General features: G+C 35.5%; 1 long non-coding RNA gene across 1 annotated transcript; it reads right to left on the bottom strand.

Moving 5' to 3' along the window:
* Positions 1-119: 119 nt before the first annotated feature.
* On the bottom strand, positions 120-5,524 carry LOC137988693 (uncharacterized). Its single transcript, XR_011120824.1, has 4 exons — positions 5,433-5,524; positions 2,807-2,929; positions 1,977-2,022; positions 120-592 (listed from the first exon to the last, which is right to left on the bottom strand). It is a non-coding gene; the product is annotated as an uncharacterized lncRNA (long non-coding RNA).
* Between the last annotated feature and the right edge of the window lie 1,976 nt (positions 5,525-7,500).

The raw sequence follows: 7,500 nt of genomic DNA on the forward strand, positions 1-7,500 counted from the left end.
CTTTCCCTCCTCCCCCCATTCCAATGTTGTTTTAAAAAGCGACCAAAGGTTTGCACAGTATTTTGCATCACATTATCAACATTGGTATGGAGGGAAGGGGGGAGGACCAATATATTTTGTGAGTGCGTGCCAAATGATGCTTAGGCTAGAATTTTTCCCAAGAGTTTTGTCCAAGATTGCAGGTCAAATGAGGATCACCAATGTAACCTAGGTAAAAACGGATTCAACCTGAGAACGGATTTTACCGGCAACATATATAAACTGCTAGAAGCCCAATGGAGCCTCCTTAATATTAAACTACTGGAATAGTGAAATTAGACTTTTGTGGAAACTGGCGACAATTTCTAGGCAGGTCCTTTTCATGGAGGTCTAAATAAAGCTAGATAGATAGGAAAGTTTGAAACACCCTCTTTGTCTTCATGCAATGTTTAATTTTTGTCGTCGTTTGTTTCACAGCAACGGATTTCCGTGACTTATATAAAGAATAGGAGTAAAATTGAAAAATTAAAGAGGAAACTTACCGAGAGCACACTGGACTGTTAGGGCTACTATCAGAAAGGCTATCAGACAAATCACTCGATTCATTTGTAATCTGTCGAACAACCAAAATGAAAAAAAAAAAAAAAGAAAAAAACATTAGTAAACTTAGGTCAGTCTTGTTTTCACAAGGACTATAGTGGTTATTAATTAGTACTGTTCACTCTGTGTGTGCGATGTTTTAATAGTTTTCACTTTTATAGTTATACAAATATCAGGAACGATTATGAGTCCCCCCTGAATTTTAAGCCTGTTTCCATTAAAATGATGTAAAATCTATAGTTAGTCATACTACGTTGTTAGTTCAATGCTGAGCCTTGTTAAAGTGGCAGCGCAGTCGTGGGAACAATAGATAAAAATAATCTTTACATCATTGGCGCGATTTAAAAATTAAATAAAGTTCAAATAATCAACATGGGACACATCAATGTCCTCCCTTACTTATATTCTCTTGTTTCAATCTTGCCTTTTTAGCCTCGTTATCAAGCTCAAATTCAAAAGATGAAAGAATTACACTTTCATGCTTTTACCGTAATGTCACTGTTATTATTATTGTTGGTTAGTTTGAATGTGACGAACATTTAATGTACAAAGAATCATTTTATTGATACAGGGAAATTTGGCGTTACCAAACGTGTTGATAAAGGTCGAATAAGCACCATGAACGATTTGGAAAGCTGACGTTTTGAGCGTTAGCCCCGCATCGCTCTGACGAAGGGCTAACGCTCGAAACGTCAGTTTTCCAAATCGTTCATGGTGGTAATTCGACCTTTATCAACACGTTCGATAACACCACATTTTCCTGTTTCACTCTCCCACCGACGCAGCACCACAGTTTCCTTAGAAACTAGAAATTTGTTCATTGTATTGATACTTATATATATCTACGGATCATGTAAAAAATTTACTGTTACATTCACTATAGCTGATAATGATGTTTGAAACATCGAAACATGTTCCTTAAAACTTTAATGTGTGGTTGTATTTTTAAAAATAATAGTAACACTTGTGCTATCAAGACCATTTGGAAAATTTATTTATTTGAGTATATAATTATTTATTAATTGTCATGTTATTAATTTAGAGATGAACTAGTTTCAAAGTTCAGGGTGGAATGGTTTTAGGAAAAATGAACTTTCCTTCAGTCTTTATCAAGGGACATCTTTCGGTGCATTATGAGATATCTTTAACTTGTTTTTGGTCCTTTATCTTATCTTTTAACGAATTCACTTTTCAAAAGAGGTACTTTACTTGGGTTTGAATTTTAATAATAATATTTGATAATATTTGTTATCAAAGAATCAAAGAAACAGTTCCAGAAAAATAGTTCCAAAAGAATGAAATTCGAATCCAAAAAATAAATGTGTTTCCAACTGTCGTGCGGGATATACAAATAAAGGCAATTAGCGACTGAAATAGTCTCTCCAATGTCACCTTACCTTCGCTTTCCAGCTCTTTTACGAACAAACCATTTATCATCAAAACCTGCCGGATAAATATCGATTCCTCATCGGACATTAATCTAAGCATACACGGGAAAGCATTGCAATGCATCCCCGTAGCTTTAAACCACCGTGGAGCACTCGTCCTAGATATGCTCCGATAGTAGTTTGAAACAAACAGTTATGGAGGAGGAAAATAAGCGGGAATAAGTTGCTTTCTCTAGAGGTTGAAATAATAATAGTTTTTGGAATAATGGGCTCATGTTTAAACAAGAATAATGAAAAAGTAGACACGCAATAATTATTCCTCTTTAGTCCCCGATATTTTTCTTTCGTCTCATCCATCTATAATACAATTTTGGCGAATTCCGAGTTCAAACCCTTCCCTCTTTCTCTTACCTGATTTCAATAAATCCTACCGATTACTCTATGTTAAGTTTGTAAGTAATGGTATCAAGCCATGTAAAAAAATGCCTTTTCTATAGCTGGGAAAATATTAGAAACAAGGAACTTTAATTTTATGTCATTCTCAAAATGTCACGGAGGTTTGTATAGCTAGAAAAAAAATACAGTTCAATTTCCCAACGTTTTAATTATGGTTGCAGAAGAAAAACATCAATTTCGAGACATTTTGGTCAAGAATTAGAACTCACTCGGTTAATTTCTTGATAAAACCTTTAGGCGTTTTGAGGTAAGACGAAAAAAAAGTGCGCTGATACCGACATTAATTGCAAACCTGTCCAAGTGAAAAGTTACAAGTGCTTTCTTATTAACAATTGTCACACTTAATTCTTGCATTTTAAGAACATATTTAGTTTTGAACATACCTTTTCAAGGAACGAGGACTAAAAGCAAGAAAAACGTCTGGAGGAGTGTTTCTGTCCGAGCAGCAACGAGCATCTGTCACCACCTGCTTTTGAAGCCACGCGAGAAGGGATCAGGTCGTCAATCTGACGTTTTTGAATATACAGTTCCCGTCTTATTAATTAGCAGAAATTATTACTAGTATATATACATATTTAGGCAAGCCCAAAAGCAGAGCTCTTCAATTATCATATGTTTATGTTTATGTAATTCGCTGGCCATGCAACTTCACGTAAAAAATGAAAAAAACGCGGTTTCCAGCTCATGCAACTTCCCACCAAAGTATCGCGACATTTCGCGTATTAGCTTACATGAAAAGTTGAGCGTAAGGACGTACGGCCTTACGATGACGTCATAACCAAAATTTCTCGGGGTTTGCATGGTCGCCTTCGACCTTCGTCCCGCAGATCCTCCTTAATGATGATACCGCTATAAACATTTCACTTATTCCACTCAAACTCATTCATTCCAACCGTGATGGTGAATAGTTAACATAATACGAGAAATAAGCAAAACGTCCGCACAGATTGTATGTAAAACCTTTCATTACGGGATTTATTATCCCACTATTGCGTCATTTTCTAGTATTTTTGGCTTCATACTGCTTTTACTGAGAATCGTACGGACTTCATAATAGTTGTAAGGTGCGAGTGAATGACAAAAACAACACAGACAAAACCATTCAAATGTCCTTTGTTTGCTTGAATAAACAAAATTCTCGGGCTTTGCATCGTGTTGGAAACAATTTCTTTTATTGAAAAACTCTTGTTCCGTCCGTATTTGCTCTGTTCTAAGCCGGGTCAAACCGGGACACTATAGTATATTAAGGCCTCTTCGTTTTCGGTAAGCGTATTAGCAGGCTGTGGGGTCATGAATCGTACATCTTTGAACGACATACCAGTCCGTGGCACCGGGGAATACGACGATGGATGGGTAAAGTTTGCCCCCCATTTGGTTTCTCGCTTTATACTTATTAATGACTCCTTTGATATTGTACCGAAGTCTGTTGCATATTGAAGGAGGGCATCAAAGGTCTTGCGCTTAAAATGCGAAAAAGCATTTAAATCCTCTGCTATTGTTGTAAGTAAAGTTCTCCAGTCAATGTTATCTCTGAGCTGTGGATTAATAATTTCGATTTTGCTCAGAAACTAGAAATTTGTTCATTGTATTGATAGTTATATAAATCTACGGATCATGTAAAAAAATTACTGTTACATTCACTATAGCTGATAATGATGTTTGAAACATCGAAACATGTGCCTTAAAACTCAAATGTGTGCTTGTATTTTTAAAAATAATAGTAACACTTTTGCGACCAAGACCATTTGGAAAATTTATTTATTTGAGTATATAATTATTTATTAATTGTCATGTTATTAATTTAGAGATGAACTAGTTTCAAAGTTCAGGGTGGAATGCTTTTAGAAAAAATGAACTTTCCATGAGTCTTTATCAAGGGACATATTTCGGTGCATTATGAAATATCTTTAACTTGTTTTTGGTCCTTTATCTTATCTTTTGAATTCATTTTTCAAAAGAGGTACTTTACTTGGGTTTGAATTTTGATATTAGTAATAATATTTGATAATATTTGTTATCAAAGAATCAAAGAAACAGTTCCAGAAATGTAGTTCCAAAAGAATGAAGTTCCATCCAAAAAAGAAATGTGTTTGCAACTGTCGTGCGGGATATGCAAATAAAGGAAAATAGCGACTGGAATAGTCTCTCCAATGTCACCTTACCTTAGCTTTCCAGCTGTTTTACGAACAAACCTTTTATCATCAAAATCTGTTTGCGAAATATTGATTCCTTATCGGATATTATTCTAAGCATACACGCGAAAGCATTACAAGGCATCCCCGTAGCTTTGAAACTACCGTGGAGCACTCGTCCTAGATATGCTCGGATGGTAGTTTGAAACAAAGAGTTATGGAGGAGGAAAGTGAGCGGCAATAAGTTGCTTTCTCTAGAGGTAAATAATAATAGTTTTTGGAATAATGGGCTCATGTTTAAGCAGGAATAATAAAAAAGTAGAGACGCAATAATTATTCCTCTTCAGTCCATGATATTTTTCTTTCGTCTTATCCATCTATAAAACTCTTCAGGCGAATTTTGAATTTAACTAACCCCCCCCCCCCCTTCCCTCTTTCTCCTACCGCATTTCTATAGTTCCTACCGATTACTCTGTTAACTTTGTAAATGATGGTATCGAGCCGTGCAAAGAAATGCCCTATGTGTAGCTGGGAAAATATTAGAAAACCTCAAGGAACTATAATTCCATGTCATTCTCAAAGTTTCACGGAGGTTTGTAGGGCTAGAAAAAAAAAACAGTTTGATTTTCCAACGTTTTAATTATGGATATAGAAGAAACACACCGATTTCGAGGGACGATGGTTAAGAATCAGCACACAATCGGTTAAATTCTTGATAACACCTTTAGGCGTTTTGAGGTAAGACGAAAGAAAAATGCGCTGAAACCGACATTAAATTGCAACAAACTTGCCCAAATGAAAAGTTGCAAGTGCTTTCTTATTAACAATTATCATACTCAATTCTTGCATTTTAAGAGAGATTTAGTTTTTAACATACCTTTTCAAGGAACGAGGACTAAAGGCAAGAAAAACGTCTGGAGGATTGCCTCTGTCCGAGCAGCAACAAGCATCTGTCACCACCTGCTATTGAAAGCCACGCGAGAAGGGATCAAGTCATCACTCTGACTTTTTTAAATATTCAGTTCCCGTTTTATTAATTAGCAGAAATTATTACTAATATATATTTATATTTAGGCAAGCCTAAAAGCAGAGCTTGTCAATTATCGTATGTTTATGTTTATGTAATTCGCTAGCCATGCAACTCCCGTAACGTCGACTATGGCTGATAATGATGTATGAAACATCGAAACATGTTCGTTTAAACTCAAATGGTTGGTTGTATTTTTTAAAATAATATTAACACTTGTGCGATCAAGACCATTTGGAAATTTTATTTATTTGAATGTATAATGATTTATTAATTGTTATGGTATTAATTTGGAGATGAACTAGTTTCAAAGTTCAGGGTGGAAAAACGAACTTTACATCAAGGGACATGTTTCGGTGCGATATGAAACATCTTCAACTTGTTTTTGGTCCTTTACCTTATATTTTAACGAATTCGATTTTCAAAAAACGTACTTTACTTGGGTTTGAATTTTGATATTTATAATAATATTTGATAATATTTGTTATCAAAGAATCAAAGAAACAGTTCCAGAAATATAGTTCCAAAAGAATGAAATTCGAATCCAAAAAATAAATGTTTCAAATTAGCGACTGGAATAGTCTCTCCAATGTCACCTTACCTTAGCTTTCCAGCTGTTTTACGAACAAACCTTTTATCATCAAAACCTGCTGGAGAAATATCGATTCTTCATCGGACATTAATCTAGCATACCCGGGAAAGCATTGCAAAGCATCCCCGTAGCTTTAAACCACAGTGGAGCACTCGTCCTAGATATGCTCCGATAGTAGTTTGAAACAAACAGTTATTGAGGAGGAAAATAAGCGGGAATAAGTTGGTTTTTCTAGAGGCAAATAATAATAGTTTTTGGAATAATGGGCTCATGTTTAATTAAACAAGAATAATGAAAAAGTAGACACGGAATAATTATTCCTCTTTAGTCCAGGATATTTTTCTGTCGTCCCATTCATCTATAAAACTCTCTAGGCGAATTCCGAGTTCAAACCCTTCCCTCTTTCTCTTACCTAATTTCAATAAATTCTACCGATTACTCTGTGTTAAGTTTGTAAATAATGGTATCAAGCCATGTAAAAAAATGCCTTTTCTGTAGCTGGGAAAATATTGGAAAGTCTCAAGGAACTTTAATTTCATATCATTCTCAAACTGTCACGGAGGTTTGTAGGGCTAGAAAAAAAAAATACAGTTCAATTTCCCAACGTTATAATTATGGTTGCAGAAGAACAACATCAATTTCGAGACATTTTGGTCAAGAATTAGCACTCACTCGGTTAATTTCTTGATAAAACCTTTAGGCGTTTCGAGGTAAGACGAAAAAAAGGCAAGAAAAACGTCTGGAGGATTGCCTCTGTCCGAGCAGCAACAAGCATCTGTCACCACCTGCTTTTGAAGCCACGCGAGAAGGGATCAGGTCGTCAATCTGACTTTTTTAAATATATAGTTCTCGTTTTATTAATTAGCAGAAATTATTACTAATATATATACATATTTAGGCAAGCCTAAAAGCAGAGCTTGTCAATTATCATATGTTTATGTTTATATAATTCGCTGGCCACGCAACTTCACGTAAAAAATGAAAAAAACGCGGTTTCCAGCTCATGCAACTTCCCACCAAAGTAGCGCGACATTTCGCGTATTAGCTTACATGAAAAGTTGAGCGTAAGGACGTACGGCCTTACGATGACGTCATAACCAAAATTTCTCGGAGTTTGCATGGTCGCCTTCGACCTTCGTCCCGCAGATCCTCCTTAATGATGATACCGCTATAACCATTTCACTTATTCCACTCAAACTCATTCATTCCAACCGTGATGGTGAATAGTTAACATAATACGAGAAATAAGCAAAACGTCCGCACAGATTGTATGTAAAACCTTTCATTACGGGATTTATTATCCCACTATTGCGTCATTTTCTAGTA

The sequence above is a fragment of the Montipora foliosa genome, unplaced genomic scaffold (assembly GCF_036669935.1).
Source record: "Montipora foliosa isolate CH-2021 unplaced genomic scaffold, ASM3666993v2 scaffold_425, whole genome shotgun sequence".
Taxonomy (NCBI): Eukaryota; Metazoa; Cnidaria; class Anthozoa; order Scleractinia; family Acroporidae; genus Montipora; species Montipora foliosa.